Source organism: Bubalus kerabau, chromosome 8, assembly GCF_029407905.1.
Source record: "Bubalus kerabau isolate K-KA32 ecotype Philippines breed swamp buffalo chromosome 8, PCC_UOA_SB_1v2, whole genome shotgun sequence".
Classification (NCBI taxonomy): Eukaryota; Metazoa; Chordata; class Mammalia; order Artiodactyla; family Bovidae; genus Bubalus; species Bubalus kerabau.
Genome location: NC_073631.1, coordinates 62,363,793 through 62,375,225, shown reverse-complemented (window position 1 = coordinate 62,375,225; position 11,433 = coordinate 62,363,793).

The window sequence follows — 11,433 nt, the reverse complement described above, 5'->3', positions numbered from 1 at the left end:
AGAAACTTGTCACTTTAACTGGGGTGTTTTGCACAGATATTTTAAGGAGTGGAATGGGAAATACATCTATTTTACATCTAAGATTATCATTTATAGTCAAATTGTACAAATGATGTTGATTTGACATATTTCATGGGTGCTATATCAAACTCTTCAAAAGAGTGTGGACATATGTTCACATGCATCTACCAAAACCAATGAAGGAGAAAAAATTCAGACAATCAAATGGAGTTTACATCAAATAGGTTTTTTTTCTTCACTAAATTACTTAAATTTTTCACTTTTCAGCAAAGTCATTGGTAATTTTCCCAAAAGTAATACTTTTTCAAAAGATATTTCAACTTGATATTTGACTGATAGGAAGGAATATAGCAAATTCAAATAAGGAAAATGTTGAAATCATATTTCTAAAGAAATGTTTTGGAACTTTCTCTAAAAGAAGCACTTTTCTATTTATTATATGTAATTCGTGCATATATCACACTCTCAGAGAAAAATGAGAGCAATCAGGGGGGAAAAATCCCTTAAAATGCTATAATTTCAGTTTATCTCAAATTACTTTTAAAGGCACACTTTTGCAACAGAAATTTTTTTTACCATCACTGAATTAAATAGCCTATGAAATGTGTGTCTTCTCCCATGACAATTTGGTAGAACAACACTCTTATTACATATTGCTCAAGTGAGACTTTAAAAAACAAAACAAAACAACACAATATTACTATGAAATGTATTATTATTGCAGAACTATCTTATACTAAAAAATAATTTAAAATTATGTCGTGGCTGTTTTAGATTTTAGTGTAGAATATTATGCTTTGTGGTAAGTATATTCTCTTTTAAATTTCATATGCTTTTTGGTTATTATATTTCTGTAGAGTAACCACATTGCAATCAAATAGAATTTATCTTTGTCTTGATTATGCAGTATAAAAGAGGACCCACACAGCCAAGATGTATGCTTTAGGTTATTTAATAACTGTTAAAGAGACAATTTCGATGCATGAATCTAGAATGCCATCAATCAACCTAATGAAAAGAAATATTATTATCTTGCATTTTTCTTTTCTGTTATTGATTTGTGGTGCCCCAAGACCATTTTAAAAATGATCAGTGTAGTCCTTATCTGTCATGGAAACAAATTCATTCTTTGGGTGGCTGAGCAACATGAGGGAAAATAAATTTCTCAGAAATGTATCCCCTGAAGGTTGCTATCCATTATTGTTACAAGTTTGCAATGGAAATGGCTTTATTGCTATAAGAGAATATGATACAGTTTAAAGCTTGTGAAAAATGATTAGAAAACAAATATAATACTTATATACTATATCACTAACCATATATCATCACAATATGATATATTTATTTATTAGACAATGTTTTGAGTATATCAAAGCAAACATAGAACAACTCAAATCTGAATGTTAATCCAAAGAGTAATAAAAATGAAAAACTGATGCCTGCAGGGGATAGAGAATTAAAATATTCTTCGTTTTCAACATAGAGCACTTAGCATTTTCTGCTTGGGTGGCAGGTGTGAACTCTATAAATCAGATTTCGTTATATCAGTGTTTCACTTAACTTTGTCTCTTCCACATTGCTCCTAGTCTGAACTTCAGCATGATTTCATGAGTTTTTCTAAGAGATCATTTCAACAGAAAAATAAAGCAGAAGTTAATGAAACTAATTCTATCACTTGAGTTCAGATTTAGCCCTATGCCATCTGGGCTTCCCTGGTGGCTTACCTGGTAAAGAATCCACCTGCAATGTGGGAGACCTGTGTTCCATCCCTGGGTTGGAAAGATCCCCTGCAGAAGGGAATGGCCACCCACTCCAGTATTCTGGCTTGGTGAATTCCAAGGACTGTATAGTCCATAGGGTCGCAAAGAGTTGGACATGATTAAGCGACTTTCACTTCTGTGTCATCTATGCCTCCTTTCATATAAACCACATCACATGAATTCGAATATATTATTATTATTTTACTATATATAGGTATAATCCTTATTTATATGTCTATCCACTGGTAAATGGGCTTTCCTGGTGGCTTAGTGGTAAAGAAACTTCCTGCCAAGCAAGAGATGTGGGTTCCATTCCTGGGTCGGGAAGAACCCCTGGAAGAGGGAATGGCAACCCACTCTAGTATTCTATCCTAGAGAATCCCATGGACAGAGGGGCCTGGTGGGCTACCATCCATAGGATCACAAAGAGTCAGACATGACTGAGGCAGCTTAGCACGCACATAGCAGCAATAATAGAAAGGTATTCACTCATGGCATCAAAAAGTGGGGCAAAACTAAAAGTTAATAAGTAACGGGTATTAACTCTGCCAAATCAGTAAAAAAGTTGTAAGAGAAGAAAGAGTAAATGCAAAATATGTGATAGGTATAAATAAGATGGACATCAAGAAATATGTCAGCCATTATGTTACATGTAAATAAACTGAGATTAGATTAATGTAAAAAGTATATTTCTGCAAAAACCAAATATTTAATAAAAGTTGAAAATAAGGTGTGGGGGTAGAGAAATACTGGAAAAACACTAACAGTAGGAAAATAGGTATGGGGATATTATATTGAGGAAGAATTAAAGCACTAAACATAATATAGAGGGGCATTGCATGATGAAAAAAAGACAAAAAGGTACAATTTATAATAAAAATGTAACAAAGAGTAGTGCACACACACACACACACACACACACACACACACAAACCAACAACAAATCAAAAACCAGGAACTAAATACATGCAAGAAAAAAAAACTTTTTGAAGAGCATAGAGAAAATGATTAAAAATAAATCACAAGTATAATAATAGATTTCATGTTACTGTCAGAATTAGACTATTGTAGTAGGCCAAAAGGCTTGGATGAATAGAATTGTACATGCACACATATTAAGTATGACTAGTGTAATCTGTCATTATTATAAGATTTTTAGAGCCATATATAAAGAGAGAGACAGGAGAGCTTTGTCTTAAATAAAGAGTATTATGTTTAGAATATTGATTTATTATGTTTGTTTAGAAGATTGTGAAAAATTAGCTATGCACTTGGGCATTAAGAAAAACATTTTAAAAAGAGAGCTATGATTTTTATATTTTTCTGTAAAATTATAGATAATAAAAAGTTAAAATGTTAACTTCTTGAAATTAATATTATATCAAATGCTATGATAAGATGATGGCTTTCCTGGTGGCTCAGATGGTAAAGAATCCATCTGCATTGTGGGAGACCTGGGTTTGATCCCTGGGTTGGGAAGATCCCATGTAAGAGGGCAGGGCAACCCACTCCAGTATTCTTGCCTGGAGAATCACCATGGACAGAGGAGTTTGGCAGGCTACAGTCTATGGGGTTGCAAAGAAGCAGACACAACCAAACAATTAAGCATATAAGATGAAGATCAGTTCAGTTCAGCTCAGTCACTCAGTTGTGTTCAACTGTTTGCAACCCCATGTACTACAACATACCAGGCTTCCCTGTCCATCACCAACTCCCAGAGCTTACTCAAATTCATGTCCATCAAGTCGGTGATGCCATCCAATCATCTCTTTCTCTACTGTCCCCTTCTCCTTCCACTTTCAGTCTTTCCTAGCATTAGGGTCTTTTCCATTGAGTCAGTTCATCACATCAGGTGGCCAAAGTATTGGAATTTCAGCTTCAGCATCAGTCCTTCCAGTGAATAATCAGGACTGATTTCTCTTAGAATTGACTAGTTGAATCTCCTTGAGTCTAAAAGATTCTCAAGAGTCTTCTCCAACACCAGAGTTCAAAAGCATCAATTCTTTGACACTCAGCTTTCTTTATAGTCCAACTCTCACATCCATACATGACCACTGGAAAAACTATAGCTTTGACTAGACAGACCTTTGTTGGCAAAGTAATGTCTCTGCTTTTTAATATGCTGTCTAGGTTGGTCATAGATTTTCTTCCAAGGAGCAGGCGTCTTTTAATTTCATGACTGCAGTCACCATCTGCAGTGATTTTGGAGTCCCCAAATAAAAGTCTGTCACTGTTTCCATTGTTCCCCCATCTATTTGCCATGAAGTAATGGGAACAGTTGCCATGGTCTTAGTTTTCTGAATGTTGAGTTTTAAGCCAACTTTTTCACTCTCCTCTTTCACTTTCATCAAGAGGCTCTTTAGTTCTTCTTCACTTTCTGCAACAAGGGATTAGTGATCTTAGAGAGATTGCTTGCTTTTTTCACCATATGAGGATACGGAAGAAGTCTGTTGCTCAAAGAGGGCTCTACTACTACTACTACTACTAAGTCGCTTCAGTCGTGTCCAACTCTGTGCGACCCCACAGACGGCAGCCCACCAGGCTCCGCTGTCCCTGGGATTCTCCAGGCAAGAACACTGGAGTGGGTTGCCATTTCCTTCTCCAATGCATGAAAGTGAAAAGTGAAAGTGAAGTCGCACAGTCGTGTCCGACTCTTCGCAACCCCATGGACTGCAGCCTACCAGGCTCCTCTGTCCATGGGATTTTCCAGGCAAGAGTACTGGAGTCAGTTGCCATTGCCTTCTCCAAAGAATGTACTTATTCTTCCTTTACTATAAAATCTGCATCCAAAGTTAACCAAATAGTAGATGAATGTTTTCCTCTATAGAAAAAAAAAAATCCAACTAATAGATGTCCAAGGAACAACTGGATGATAATAGTACCTTTTGCAGTCTCTAATGGATCTTAGTAAATGATGAGTGATGGCTGCTGACACCAGTGAGTGAAAAACAGATGGGAAACTCTGTAATGAATGGGTCAAAGTGGCAACATCTGAACATATTGAATCAAGCATAAAAAAATAAATAACCAGATGTTAGGCAGCTTCAGATATGGTGTAAAAAAGAAAGTCAAAATCACTTATAGGTATTTTGCCAAATAAAGAAGAAAAACCCCTCATATATGAGTCCAAATATCAGTTATCAGTAGTGAGGAGACAGCAAAGCAGATAAATCAGAAAAACCTGTAGGAAATGTTTTAAGAAAAATGATCCAAATTCTTCAATAGATAAGCTGAAGAATGAAAATGAGAGAAGGTACCTGCAAATAAAATGATACAAATACTTTAAATAAAATAAATGCCACGAAGTAGAAAGAATACTGTATACTGAAAGAATATATGATGGCATGTAGAAATTATTATTATTTATTTAGCATTATAATATTATGATTGTGTTTCAAAAAAAAGTACTCTCTTAAAGATATATAGTATTTAGAGAAGGAATTCTGAGGTATCTGAGGATTATTTAATAACAATTGTGAAGTAAAGTAAAACTGGCTAAGCATGTTGGAACTATCGAAGATGTCTGTTGGATACTTGAAGGTTCTCTACACTAGTTTCTCTACTTCTGTATATGTTTGAATATGACTATAATAAGGGAGGCTAAAAATAAAATATTAGTCCTATTTTTATTGAAATAAAATTCAATTAAGAAGAAAAACCTTTTGACTGTATATTTCTAATTTTATTGAATTCTGCATGTTAAACCACTAATAGAATGTAAAAATAAGAAAAGTAATAAAGGAAAGCATGTGATTTTCATTTCACCTGAGTGTTTCATTGGAGAGAGTTCTTATAACTTTGCTGATAATATATCCTGCACAAATTATAAAGTACTTCATAAAATATTAATCTGAACTTTTGTAATATGCAACTTCTTTTTGTCAAAGGAAAAGTACTGTTACTGAACACTCTAAACTAGTCAACTGATGGGATTTATTTGTCTTTGGAGGACATATGCACTGAAATATTTTTGACGCACAGGGAAGTATATGCACATATGTATGTTCTCAGTCACTCAGTCATCTCTTTGCAGCCCTATGGACTGTAGCCCACCTGGCTCCTCTGTCCATGGGATTATCTAGGCAAGAATACTGGAGTGGTTGCCATTTCCTCCTGCAAGGATCTTCCCTACCCAGGGGTTAAACCCATGTCTCCTGTAGCTCCTGCACTGGCAAGTGGAGTCTTTATCACTGAGCCACCTAGGAAGCCCTCGCATATGTACAAATTCATCTTTATGGCTTTGCCATTAAATTGTCTTTTCCTATTTTCAGTTTTATTAAAACATATACTTTTAGTTTGTTTGAATATGCTATTTCAGAAAATTTGTAACAGAAATTATGGGTCAGTACTTGGAGACATTAAATACAGGTAGACTGAAGAACAGTTATTCAAATGAATAAATGATTGCACATTTATCGATCTAGATTCCTGTGATATTTCAGTACCATTACAATCTTGATATTTACCTTATTAATTATAACTTGATGAGTGTTGAACAATGCATATATATCTGTTAATAAGTCTCAAACATGTGTATGTTAATTTCATAAAAACAGAAAAATTCAACCTTGTTGTTTAAAGTCCATTGACTGAGTTATTTTCGATATTTGCTGATTAATATAATTTTGTAGATAAGGTTAGTTGTTTTCCTTTAAGAAACAAAAGTAGGCAACTGAATTTTCTTACCACTTACGAAAGATTGGGAACAGGCTACAAAAGTTACCTAGAGAAATGTTTAGATTTTTATTAGAAATTAGGAGAACCCAAAGACAATTTAATCAAGACCTTCAAACAAACAACTCTTCTCAGCAGAAAGTCCCAGAAGGCATTGGTAGACATAAAGGAAAAGAGACTAAATGATATAAAATATTAAATTTAAAAGTGGTGAATACTGGTAATTATTTGATATATCTGTTTTAGACACAAATGGTTATCTAAATTATTTTTATCAATAACAGTAAAAGTGCTTTCTTTAATCTTCTTAAGTCTCCCTTAAACTATGAGGTAGTAGAGTAGTGTTAAAAGTCTGTCTCTAACAGTAACATTATGACTCTGAGCAATCCACTCAGACTGTTTTAGTTCTAGTTTTATTCTTTTAGTTTAAATTTAATTTTCTAGTATTATGATAAATTATTCCTAATGGTAATTGTTCTTCCTTTTGCGTTCTTATGAGATCAAATAATTATTTGTATATGAAAGTACACTATAAATCTAAGGACTATGTCAATATTGCTATAAGTTCAGAACCATACCCTATAATACTAATGCACACGTGTGTGCTCGGTTGCTCAGTTGTGTCCGACTCTTTGTGAACCCGTGGACTAGCTTGCCAGGCTCCTCTGTCCATGGGATTTAACCAGGCAAGAATACTGGACTGGGTTGCCATTTCTTCCTCCAGGGAATCTTCCCAACTCCGAGATCAAACCTGTGTCTCCTGCATCTCCTGCATTGGCTGGCAAATTCTTTGCCGTGAAACCACTTGGGAAGCCCGTACGTAACTCTAATGAGCAAATATCAAGTCGAGCATATGGGACAAAGGAGTGGGCAATAGATATGATGGGCCAATCATGTCTGTAGAAGCCACAGAATGATGCTACCACATTCAGGATCATACACTAGTGAAGAAATATTCCTCTTCTCAACACAGAACTTTGTTGAACCTCAAGTTGTTTGGTCCATAAAGGACCTTAAAGAATTTAGACTCTTTCACCAAGAAATACTTATTCTTGAATGTTCCTTCTCTTTGAGGCATTGAGGCCAAAGCATGCCTCTTCCAAACAAGTGAGTTATCACTTTGATTTTCCATATTTGCTTTGGGACTTCACTACTTCATAGTTTTGTATGCTCTTGAAAGGTTAATTCATTCTCTAAGCTTCCATTTCTCCACTCTGGAGTGCTACTGACTGTTGCTTGGAAGTTAAAAGAGCAGAACTCAGTAGAGCACAATCATTAAATGTTATTTCCCCCCTCTTCCATTCATATCACCTTGCTGAATTTGTTGTCAGTCTCTCCTAGCATGAAATCTCAGAGAATTCCCATGACTTTTCCAGTCACTCTTGGATTAAAAAAGTGTTCTAAGCACTTTGTCATTTTCATTTTATTAAAATGGTATTGCAGTTCAACAGTCAGAATTCCAACCTTCATATGAGGTTAAAACACTTACCTTCCTTCCACACCTTGAATATTCTGCAGGGTGGAAACCAACAACGGGAAGGCAGATAAGATCAGCTTCTCAATTTCTCATTCTTCTGCTAAACTTCCTTTTCTTTCTATTCTCCTACATTCCATCTCCTCATTCATTCCTTTGCTGTTTGCTTCTGGCTTCTTCAGTGTTGGGGTGGGTCATGGGAGTGAAGAGAGAGGTGAGAAAATACCTACTTAAGAAATGACACTCACATTTTCTAGGCTTGGTAGACTTTGAAAGTTGACTCTCGCCTTGGCCGTTTTCATCTTACTCCATATGATGCAGCCAAAGCATCTTTTCTAACTGGTCACTTTGGATCTCTCCTTGAGCTCTTGTTTACCTTCTTTTACTGGATCTTTCTCCCAGTCTTCCCTTCATGGCTTTTTCTCCAAAGCGTTTTTCAGTTAGACATATTTATCTATTATCTGTCTTCTCTCAATAGAATATAAAATTTTAAAAGGCAAAGATTACCTATTTTTATTCATTACTGTATTTCCTGTACTAAGAAATGCCTGGCTTGTAGTAGGTATTCAGTAAATATTGTTGACAAAAATGAATGAATGAATGGAGGAATGAATCTTGGAGGAAGAGCCTCTTTATTGGAATCCTGTTGATTTTCTACAGTGCCCTATTTATTGTGATCCAAAACAAGTCCTTGGTGGCTTCTATCAAAATATGCACAATTAATTCTTTTAAACAGTAACATTTGACAAGTGAAAGTGCAGCTATTTCTCAAATCAGCCTTCTATACTCTTGGGGCTATTAGATAACCACAAACTCAAATATTTGGACCTTTTACAACATTGGTGAGGCAGTAGTTCCTGTATCTCAGAGGGTGCAAATTCAAGTTCTCTGAATCTTGAAGTGCCTTTTCAATGACTTAAATGAGTGTTAATCTCCTTTTCCATGGCTCTTTCCCATGCCCTTTCAAAGAAATTCTCCCTGCAATTCCTCTCTTCTCTCCTTTGCCCTGCTCTCATCTTTCTCCTTTGTGTTAGTTGGTTGTGCCCCACTCTTTGCTGGCCAATGGACTGTAGCCTTAAATACTAGATATTGAGGTAAGATTTGCAGCACAGAATGGCAGGTTGCTGGTCCTGTGTAGGTGTAGTCAGGCAATTTGCAATTTGCTTCAGACCTGTTGTTTTGTTTTGTGCCATCAGCACCTCAGTCAAATTTGAGACAAGAAGTTCAATTTTGGAATCCTGTTACACCTACCTTGAAAAGCTGTTGTAAATATGTAATGAGATAAAGTGAATCAATCATGTAGCAAAATGCTTAACATAAACCAAATGTTTATTTTTTCTCAGTCTTCTTCCCTAAACTCATTTCTTGTTGTTCATACTAAAATGATGGATAGAATCCTAGCCCATAACTATATTTCCTTGGAAAATTTTGAACATAGAGAAAATGTGAAAGGGGTAATAAATTCCCTTGGAAATCTAAAGGAGAGAGAGAAAAAAAAGACAAACAAGAAAAAAGTCATCATAAATATTTCAGATGTAAGTTAGAATTACAGTATTTATTTTTTCCTGACAGGAGTATATCATCTTCTGTTGCTAATTTTTGAATTTCACTTTAGAGGTGCAAGCTAGGCAATTTAAACTTGTCAGAGTCATATAAATTACTGACTTACTTTAGCAGAAAGGGCTACTTTCTGGTATTCAGTGATTAGACCTGAAATACATTTTATACCAAAGTATGAGATTAGTTTCACCTCCAAATGTAGTATGCATGTGCTTCTTGTACCTCCTTAAAAAATTAACTATTCATGTTTAGCACAGAGTGAAATTTAGCAGGGACAAAGCACTGCACATGAGTTCATTCTCTTGTTACCCTGATGTATGGAATTATTCCCTCAGGTTCAAACCTAATCAGATGTGACCACAACTCATCTAATACTTTCTTCCAGATCTGTGCAGCCTTAGCAATATTACCAACTAATGAATTCTTCTACAGAGATGCTGATAGTAAAGTCCTTCTGTAACCAAGTAATTTTTCAGAGAATTGTATTTTATTTTGAGGCTGCTGCTGCTGCTAAGTTGCTTCAGTCGTGTCCAACTCTGTGCGACCCCATAGATGGCAGCCCACCAGGCTCCCCCGTCCCTGGGATTCTCCAGGCAAGAACAGTGGAGTGGGTTGCCATTTCCTTCTCCAATGCATAAAAGTGAAAAGTGAAGTGAAGTCGCTCAGTCGCGTCCGATTCTTCACGTCCCCATGGACTACCAGGCTCCTCCCGTCCATGGGATTTTCCAGACAAGAGTACTGGAGTGGGTTGCCATTGCCTTCTCCATTATTTTGAGGCTAGTAGTAGCTTTATTTGAGTTATCAGTACTTTGGGAATTTAGTGGATTACTTTGAAGGAGGAAAGGAACAGGCCAAGCTGACTCCATCTTGAAAAAGAAGGAAACTCCATCTTAAATTCCCAGTGAACTTTGAACTGTGTGCCTGGTAGCCATGGAGATCACATACCTATGGCCAAACAGGCCTCCTGGACTGATAGACAACAGATTCCATACCAAGATTTCCCTTCACCAGAGAGAATGTGATAATCCCCTATATAGTCAATCACCTTTGTAATCTTTATGGCACCCTTTGGTGTAGGTTATAATGTATAACCAGCTGACCCTTCTGGTTATGAATCAGGGCTGTAACCTGATTTTATCTCCCTTTAACACTTTCCAGGCTAGATTCAAAGAATTTAGAGATGTGGGCTTGAGCAGTACACTTAAGGTATATAAGGTTTTCACAAAAGTTGGTTGGGGTCCCTGGCTAAAGAGGAAACTCTGCCTCAACCCGACAGTGTAATAAACTGCATTCCATTATCCACACTGTCCTTCTGAGCGAGTTTGTTTCTTGGAGCATTTAGGGTTTGGTTATAACAACCTGTGTGCAATGAAAGATAGATTAAAACATTTTACCCAGAAGCTATGAACATTTATAAAAAGTTGAAATAAATAATTAGATTAGAACAAAAATGTAATATGACTTATTTGGATATACCATTTGGGATATCTCTTCCTTGTTTGAGAACATAGTTTCACCTATAGAATTAGTCACATATGTAAATCCTATGAAATCTTTCCTGATAGCTCAGTTAGTAAACAATCTGCCTGCAATATACAGGAGACCCCAGTTCACTTCCTGGGTTGGGAAGATCCCCTGGAGAAGGGATAGGCTACCCATTCCGGTATTCTTGGGCTTCCCTTGTGGCTCAGCTGGTAAAGAATCTACCTATAATGTGGGAGACCTGGGTTTGATCCCTGGGTTGGAAAGATCCCCTGGAGAAGGGAAAGGCTACCCACTCCAGTATTCTGGACTGGAGAATTCCATGGACTGTATAGTCCACGGGGTTGCAAAGAGTCAGACATGACTGAGTGACTTTCACTTACTTATAAATCGACTTTCACTTACTTATAAATCCTGTATCTGAAATGTCCTTATGACAAAGACACCCTTAGAAGTCCTCCT